At 47.6% G+C, this 8,942-nt stretch overlaps 1 long non-coding RNA gene across 1 annotated transcript; it reads right to left on the bottom strand.

The window, feature by feature from the left end:
• Positions 1 to 2,536: 2,536 nt before the first annotated feature.
• Positions 2,537 to 7,639, bottom strand: LOC147601371 (uncharacterized). The gene is made up of 3 exons (XR_015258117.1): positions 7,548 to 7,639; positions 4,637 to 4,763; positions 2,537 to 2,654 (listed from the first exon to the last, which is right to left on the bottom strand). It is a non-coding gene; the product is annotated as an uncharacterized LOC147601371 (long non-coding RNA).
• Positions 7,640 to 8,942: the final 1,303 nt, after the last annotated feature.

The raw sequence follows: 8,942 nt of genomic DNA, 5'->3' as shown, positions 1-8,942 counted from the left end.
GTTATAAGCTGGATCTTGAGGAATTCCCAGGTTGGCTCTGTGGCTGGGGCCGTGGGGAAGCTCCTGCTGGAAAGCAGTGCTGCGGCACTGGAAATTCAAGTCGTGGAGCAACTTCCAGTCCTTCGTTTTACTGTGACTGGCAAGAGGCAGGAGGCACGTAGGTCTGTCCCCAAAGGCCACGTAACTCACACCTCCCTGCTGAGAGAAGCCCCAGTCACCACTAATGAAGTGGCAGTGACTAGCCGTGGCCCCAGAGGACATAGAGCGGAGTGGGAAGGCAGCTACCAGCACGTGTGGGAGGGAGCAATGCCTGTGCCTTAGTCCTCAGCCGCCATAGGGATGTGGCCCCCAAGGGATGTTGTACAGCTGGGCCATGCCTGTTGTGCACCCACCACGGGCACCTGGAACCAGAAGATGTGGTGGGACATAGAAGTGAGGCTCCTTGGTAGCAGCTTCTCAGCACAAATTGTGTTTATACACAGGCCTCAAACTAAATGTGTTGCGGTTTCACGTTGCAGAGTGCACAGAACCTGAGGATTGTACTCCTGCTTGCTAGGGATGAAGCCAATTAATACAGGAAGGCAAAGGAAACCCTGGGACTGCTTTACTGCTCTTTGATGAACAACTAGTCAGAGCAGTGAGGAGCCTCTAAAACCTGCATATTTCCCTCTTGATTTTCTCTCCCATCTCAAAATTCTGGCGCAACCAAAGCAAGTCAGAGATTTCAGGGGGTGATGGCCACTCCTCAGCTCTGCATCATGGCCTGGTGACAAAGAGATTTGCCCATCTGTTCTAGTCTCCTGACATTTTAAAAAGTCACTGCACTCCTTTTCTCCCAAAGGGACAAGCAAGAATCAATTCAATTTGCAATCTGAAAAGACAAACATCCCTTTCTCTCCAACCTAGCATAGGAAGAAAATACTGAATTCTGCCTTGTTGACTGCAGAAGGAAAAGAAAGATTTGTCTCTTTCTCTCTCTCTCTCAGTTTCTTCCTTTTTATTTTATGATCACAGGCTAAAGCAGAAGATTTATTTAAGATTTATTTATGGCTGTGAACATCATTTATCCCTGGAGATACTGAGCAGCGGGACCTTTGGCTTGCAGAAACACGTGGCACTCCTGGCTCTGTTTCAGACCACGTGCCTCACTGTCTCCCAAGTCCCATGTTTGAATAAACCCCCAAAACTCCAGGACAAATTCACGTAAATCTGCACAGTTTGACCAGTTTTCATCATGCATCTTGGATCTGTGCTGTGGATATTCAAAGAAATTGCCAAATGACCTGGACCATCTTGTTATCAGGGTCTCTTGCGTATTTTATACAGCTGGGTGTGTTTGTATTCATCTTTTCTATCAATCAGACTTGTGCCCAGAGATCAGGTCTTGGCATCTCTGGCTGTGGACACTTACATTTCTTTTGCAAAATCTGGACAGGTTCAGTTCAGTTTAGTTTTGCACCAGGGACAGAGATGGGGACCTCGCAGTAAACCTCACTGAACTGCGTTGTGAACTCAGAGGTTTTGGGACTGATCTACCCCAGCGCAGCCAACGGAGCCATCCCCTTTTTCACCTGAGCCATTGCGGTGTGTGTGGTCTGGGCCACATGCTGTAGCAATGGGTGACGATTTCTCCCTCTGACCCCGATCTCCTGGGTGCCTGGAGCCAGCCTGTGAATTTCTGTGTCCGTGGGGCCTGTGGGAAAATGCAGAGAAAAGTATTTCTCTCTTGAAATTCCAGCCATCTACAGAAAGGGGCTGTGCAATTGTTTGTGCTGTGCAGAGTACAAAAAGGGCCCAGAGCTAAGGGCTGGCACTGGGGGCTGCTGCCACCACTGGAACAATAACCAGTGGCAGCAAACAATGGCTTTTGTCTGCTAACAACAGTTAGTGACAGGGATGGGGGCAAGCAGCTTGCACGTCTTGTCTCACTCTCATTTTAGGAACAAAGAGCAAAAGAGATTCTTTTGAGGAAAACAGGGAGTTTTCCTCAAAAACTTGAGAAATAAAGCGCTTCAAAATTCTCAGTGTCACTCCTTCCTCCTGCTTTTTTAACAGTATAAGTATGCTGAAGGTAAAGCTCCAGATTTCTACCAGAGACCTCAGCTCATTGCTTCCAAGCAACATTGTCCACCACCTCCCAAAAAGTAGGTGTCTTTTCTAGTCTGGAGCATGCCCATGAACCAGTTCCTTGGCCCTACAAAAATTTATTGGAGAAAAAGCCAAAAGCATCTTCAAGTGGCTTTGCCAGTGCGCCAGGCTCCCCAGCCACCAGCGCTGGATCTGTTAGCATGTTCATGGAAGGTGACTAGAGCTTTGTTTAAAATCTTCTTTAAAATCCATTTCTGCTTCCAAGCCTGTGAGAAATCATGGCCCCGACCTCTGGGAGGCTGCATGATGGGTGAGATGGGAGGCAATAACTAACGGAGGAGAAAGGTAACATTTGCACTAATATCCTACCGGTGCTATTTTGGGCAATGCAGGAGCCTACTACTAGCAAAGCAGCCTGATTAGCATAATAATCTGTGTGCATCCACACTTCCATCAGAATCATTTATTGCTTAATTGGATGTAGTAAAAATGGAGATATCAGCAGGTCGCATCATTAGCCTTCCAGCTACTTGCTCCCCATGGTGCCAGTCACAGCTCTTGCTGTCCTGCAAGGAGAAAATGCCAGTGTAAAGAGGTCGCATGGAGGGGACAGCCCCAGAATGGCTTAATTAGAGCTCATTTTTGCCAGTTGGGGCTGAACGCCAGAAACAAACATGAAAAACCATGCTGCTATTCTTCGCTCTTCAAGAAGCAGTTGAAAGGGGCAAACTAGCCCACCATTGTTGTCAGGTTTGATTCCTCCTCTCGTTTTTATTTAGCTTGTGCCTGCACTTTACCTGTTCTGCTCCTCTTGTGGGGCTGAATAGAGGGACAGGCGCCAGGAAACACAAAATAGCTTCTCTAACAAGCTTCTTGACAAACTCTTCCAACTCCATTTTCACAAGTACTGGCAGAGGGATGGCTTTGCTCATAAGTAGATCTGCTAAAGCTGGGAGTCAGTTCAAATCCTGGCTGTGCCCAGTACTTTCTCCATGACCTTAGGACATCCCTTAAGCTAGCTGGGCCTCTTTCTCCCATCTCTAAACCACGGAAGCTGCAATAACTTATCACGTTCCCTGCAAATGGAAGCTGCTAGGGACATATAATTTTGAGGCTGTTTGCAAGCTTGCAATCTGTTTCTCCAAATGGAAAGTAATCCCTGCTATAGTTTTTTTCTTATTCCTCTTTCTTTTAAAACACAGCCACAAATCTTCATATGAATTTGGACCTAATCCTTGGAAAAAAAGCATGTTTGCACAACTGAGCAGAGAACTCGCTGAAGATTAGTGGTGTATTTCAAGCAGGCTACAAGCAGTGGCCAGGGACTTGTCTCATCCACGAAAAACACCTGCTTCTTTGCGGTTCCTCCGCCTGCTGTGAGAAGAGGGGTAGGCAGCAGCTCTGCCTAGAAAAGCATGACTCAGGAAAGCTTTTTCTGCTCCTGTAGCTGATTTTCACATGTGTTGTGTATTAAAGAGGATATGAGGTTGATGCGTTCTCGTTCCTGATACGAAACAAAATTTTTACGGCTTATTTTTATTGGACTCGGCGGAACCCCAGTTTTCATCCAGGGTCCTGTTGCGTTAGGCACGGTCCAAGCCCAGGACTCAAGAGCTTATTGTGACTGTAAGAGGAATGACTGAAGGATACGGCTTTGATTTCAGCGTGGGTTTTAATGCCCTGCTAAGGAGCACAGTTAAGATTTGTGGTTAGGAAAACCATACATGTGAGGCTTAAGCCAAAAAAAGGGAGAGGTAGCCTGATGCAGTCCAGGAATTGTTTGCCACGATGTTTTCAGAAGGTGGCATGTCAAAAAAAAGCAGCAACTTCAGGCAGTGCCTGGCAAGCAGTTCTGGGTGAAGACAGGTTGAAAAAGCCCGGTCAGTTCAATTAAATTCCTGAGGCACCAGCATTTTTAGGTCCCATAAACCGTGTTCTTGCTGCTGTAGCTGCAGAGCTTGTTCACCTGCTCTCACAAGATCAGGGCCTTTGGATGCTCACTGATCCATAGGTTTCGAGGTATGAGAGGCTGTGAGGGCTGTGCTTCCAGGGCAGTAGAGTTTGCCAGAGGCACTGTGAGAAATTAAGAAGTGGGATAAATCAGCTTTTTGGGCTATATGAAAGGTGCGCATATGCCTTAATGCCCAAATTTACAAAAAAAAAAAAAAATAGTATTTCTGCTGCATTTGCTGGTGAGTGTAAGAGGCACTGAGGCAGAAAGGAGCAGCATGGGTTGCTGGGATTTTGGTGGCCAGGCAGGGGCTGTGGGAGGGTGGGAAAGTTCAAGGCAGAGCCTGGCGCGGGGTGAGGGTGGGACAGAGCTGGGGTCCCTGCATGGGGCATCACCAGTAGCCAACATAGTTCCTCAAGGAGGAAACCTCTGGCCAATGAATCCCCAAAGCCTGCTTTTTTCAATGATAAGCACATGCTGCTTTCTTCAGTGATTAATGCCTGTGAGGTGCTTGGGAGGGCTGGCGACTGTTGTGGCTGACAAACAGGACCAGGGTTTTAGGAAATCTGCTTGTAAAGTACCTTATGTTTCACGTACCATTTCTTGCTTGTATTCCAGGGACTCAGAGAGTTTGGTTGCCGGCTGTTACTACCAGATCTGTGATCAGCTGGTGCATCCCCAGTCTCCTGGGAAAGGATTTCTAATGAGGATAGAGGCCCCAGGGCTACGATGCGAAACAGAGACTGCTGCAGCACATGCAGGGTGGGTAAGATCAATAGGAAATGCAGATTTGCAACATGTTAGAAATATGACAGCTCCCCCACATGCCCTGGGGAAAGGATTTTAAAATCTTTTAAAGGAGTGGCAGAAAGACTACATCTCATTTTTATCTGTGTGTATATATATACTCATAGATAGAGGTACGTGCACAGCAGTAAGAAGCAATCTGCCACCTCACGTCTGAAATATTTGCTAAGGATCGTGGAAAGGTTGCTCAAGTTACTAAAAGAGCTTTATTTTCCTGCAGGAGACGTAAGCTGTGCTAATCCACACAAAAAGGAGCCCCGATAGGGAGTGGGAAGCGGCTCCCAGTCCCGCGCAGTCCTGCGGAACGCCGAGCAGCCAGCGTGGCCGGTCTCTGCAGGGCTGCCTCCCAGCAGCAGCCACTGCTGCCGTGGCTCCCGATGGCTGCTGGAGGGTTGGAGGCGAGCATTTGGGTCTTCCCTGCCACCCTTAATTCCCCAGCACTTGGCAAGCCAGAAGTGGTAAGATGAAATAACAAAGTATAAACAAGAAGTGAGGTGCAAGTTTTTAACAGCCAGCATAAATAACTGCTGAAAGCATCCACTGAAGGATGCCGTGAAGTTGCCACCACTTGAAGCCTGTAAAATTCAAGAGCAAATCTTCTAAATCACCACTAAAATTCAGCCACACATTAGTCAAGCTGGTTGGGTAAAAACTGAAGTGAAATTCCTGGCCTGTATTACACAGATGGACTGACTAGGTCATCATCATAAGTCTCTTCTGGGCTTTAAGATCTTGAGTACATAGCTGTAATGTACCAGAAACACCATGAGGAGTCAGGTGCTGGCATCTTATCACCTGGTCAATCAGCACCTGCTTTCTGGCTGCCTGCTGTGCTTAAAGGTGCAAGAAATACCACAACCTACTTGAAACATATTTAAATTCTTGTTCGTGCGCTCTGTCACCTCCTGCAATGGGTTCGTTCCTGCTGGGAGGGAAGCTGCAATCTGCCCGAAGGCTGAGTGCAGAAAATAACTGCTGCCCATAAATGGTAGAAAAACTGCTGCCCATAAATGGTAGAAACCTTAGAAAACGTGTCCATGCCTCTCCACGGTCCCATAGGAGCAGCGCCTGAGGTCCTGTAAACTCTTACCTGACTGCAGCCCCAGCCCACTACCATGTGCAAGAGGAGGGGTGATTATCCATTTGGAGACACTCCTCCAGAAAAATAGGTTCAGGGAAACTTGCTGTCATTCATGCTGAAAAAAAAATCCTCATGCTCTGAGACCAAAGCATGCCCCTGCAGAAGTGCAGGTTCCAGTTCTGCGTAGGGGTAGAAGGACAAAGCAAGTGATTTTGCATCTTTCCCTGATGTGAGCTGCCAATAAGCTGGTACCTCCCAAGGCCAGCGGCCACCTTCCCGCTCCCTTGGTCACCACGTCGCTGGATTAATAGTCCGTCCTCCCCTCACTGTAGCTGAAGTCATGGTCTTGGCCTAGACACCCAGTGGGAGGGAGATGGACTGTATCCCATCATGGTGACCTGTGCCTTCAAGGAAAGGCTGGGACAGCTCAGCTCAACTCTGCAAGGAGCCCGACCCACTCCTGTGTTTGGTTTGGGGCTGGAAAGGTTCATTCTGTAATTAACAGCAGCTGATGTAATTTTCATGATTATGTTATTACCAGCAAAGGAACTAACAATTTGTCCTGTAACACACACATAACCAGCTCCTACGTGGCATTTAGTGCTGCCAGCCTGCCTGGCACAGCTCTCCGCTCCCGGAGCTGAGAGCAGCGTTCCTGGCGATGCCAGGCTCCTTGTCAGCTCTTGGTCAGCCACCGGAGTGGGGAGCTCGCACTTGGCAAGCACCCTACACATGTCTGTCGCTTTTCCTAGCAGGAGCTGTGGTGATGTGTCCTGCAGCTCTGCAAGCCAAATACTAAATGCATCAGACAGGGCATTTGCAGCTAAAAATATCGCTGAGCAATTTGCCTGAGAAAAGAGCTTGTCCCCCCTGGTTGGCAGCCGGATGACTTTGCCTCAATCGCCCCAGCTAGAGCAGCCTTGTGCAGTCCTGGTGTAAAACCATTTCACATATTATAGCGTGATAACATTGGCAGGAGAGTTTAATCTCCCAGAGAATGGAAGCTGTGCGTGCTAAATCCTGGTACACGAAAATGACTCCAAAGCACGTTCCTTCAGTGAGACGACGAAAGTGTGACCACCAGCTCACATTTACACATTTATGTCGAAGTTTATGGTATGAAGCAGCTTCTCATACCACAATCTCTGTTCATTGAGAAAGTTTATGATTGAGGGAAGACCAAGTGAAATCCCCATTCATTCATCAGACTACTGTATGGTCATCACTTTTCTCCTATATGTAATAATTATAATACACAGCACTTTGGCAGCTCATCCCAGAATTTCAAAGCACTTCAATTAAGCCTCCTGATGCAGCTGAGAAGCAAGGCCAGGAATACACTCTCTCAATTAATCATTAATAAGTTTGGAGTACATGATATATAGAGGTTAAAAATAACATTTTGTGAACATAATACATGATCTCGATAATAAAGCTAGAAATAATCTTGTTCACCACTGGGCAAAGACTCAATGTTAGAACAAGTGCAAGGCTGCCTCCTGCAACCTCAGAACCCGCCTCTCGAGAGCAGTGGGACTGAAGCTGCCGAGGCACCAGCTGAATTTTGAGAAAGAGCAGAGTTTTTTACCCAGAGTCCCACTGCCTTGCCCTGTTGCTCACCTGCTTCTTCCACACCTGCTTGGCCAGGCAGAGGCGGGCAGCACTGGGGCGAGATGGGGCAGCCCAAGCTGGATCGCCCAAGCTCCTTTTAGACTTTTCTGACTCCCAGAAGATTTCGGCTAACTTGTGGAGGCAAAGGTGACAGGACAGATTTCATTGCCAGCGCAGCGCTGCCAGCTCTCCTTGTGAGTCCGTTTTCCTCCAAGCTCTGCTTTCCCCGGGGAGTGGGTTATCTCAGACTCTCCCCACTCCTAGGAACGGCAGCACAGATCTAACTCACCCTGCAAAATAAGAAGCATGGAAATCACAAACTCCTCGTACCTCCAGGGCCAGAAAGCCAATTAAAAGGACACCTCCCTGTATGATTTTCAAGCTAGTCTCGTGATTGTTTAAGAGCGTGACTTATGTTTTTTTAAATACATGGCATTGGCAATACAGCTTTCATTACCAAGATGAAGGCAGATTTAATGTACAAATTAACTCACAGATGCACTGGAACTATTTTTCTTTACCCTGACCCTCAGTCCCCAGCCAGATATAAATCCCCAGCCGTGAATCAATGGTACTTAGTGTTCTCCCATAATTGGGCTGGAGCTTATCTCCTGCAAGAGCAGCAGCATCCAGGGTGCAGTCATTTGCCTCAAGAAAATTACCGGTACGGGAAGCAGCGAGCGGAGGGACTGGGTAAGTGTGCTCTTGGTGGAGTGAGTTAATGTTTGATGGACAGGTGATGGAGTAGGCTAATATTTGAACCTCTGGAGATTTAACTTCAAACACCCGCCGGGATTTGAGTCAGCTCTGATCTGTTATTGCCACTTGCCACGTCAAAGGACTTCTACACAGCCGAGCAGACTTCAGTCAGGCTGGCAGTCTCACTAGCCGTCCCCACCTGGCTTGTAGAGGGCACCGTGTCCCTGGTGACCTCACAAAAAAAAAAGCCCTGTCACAAAAACTGGCAGATTGTCCCAGGGCTGCTGTGGCACAGAAAGTGCAAGCGAATTGAGTCAAACATGTGGGAAAGGGGCAGATCCAGCAATGCTTGGAATGAGTTGAGGGGTCCTGGGAGTCCTGCTTCAGTGTCCTGTTTGTAAACTATTGGTTTTTCTCTGGTTGGAGGAGGTGGTTTGAAATAACAGTGCAGATGCATTCCCCAAGGTGGGAATTAGCAGCACAGGGAAGTCTGCAAAGCGCAAGGCGATGTTGCTCAGAGCAGAAAGGACTTTGGGATGGCAGTATTAGATTTGTTTTTCTCATACGTTGGTTTTTGAGGAAAAAAAAAAGAAGGTATTCTTAAACAAACTAGTGTACAGGGTTTCTTCTTGAATTTGCATTTGCTTGATCTGTATTTCTCTGCTTCAGCACAAAGTCAGTCTAGTTTATTCCATGCCCTGCACC

Source organism: Chlamydotis macqueenii, chromosome 3, assembly GCF_036417535.1.
Source record: "Chlamydotis macqueenii isolate bChlMac1 chromosome 3, bChlMac1.mat, whole genome shotgun sequence".
Classification (NCBI taxonomy): Eukaryota; Metazoa; Chordata; class Aves; order Otidiformes; family Otididae; genus Chlamydotis; species Chlamydotis macqueenii.
This window is presented reverse-complemented; position numbering and strand designations above follow the sequence as displayed.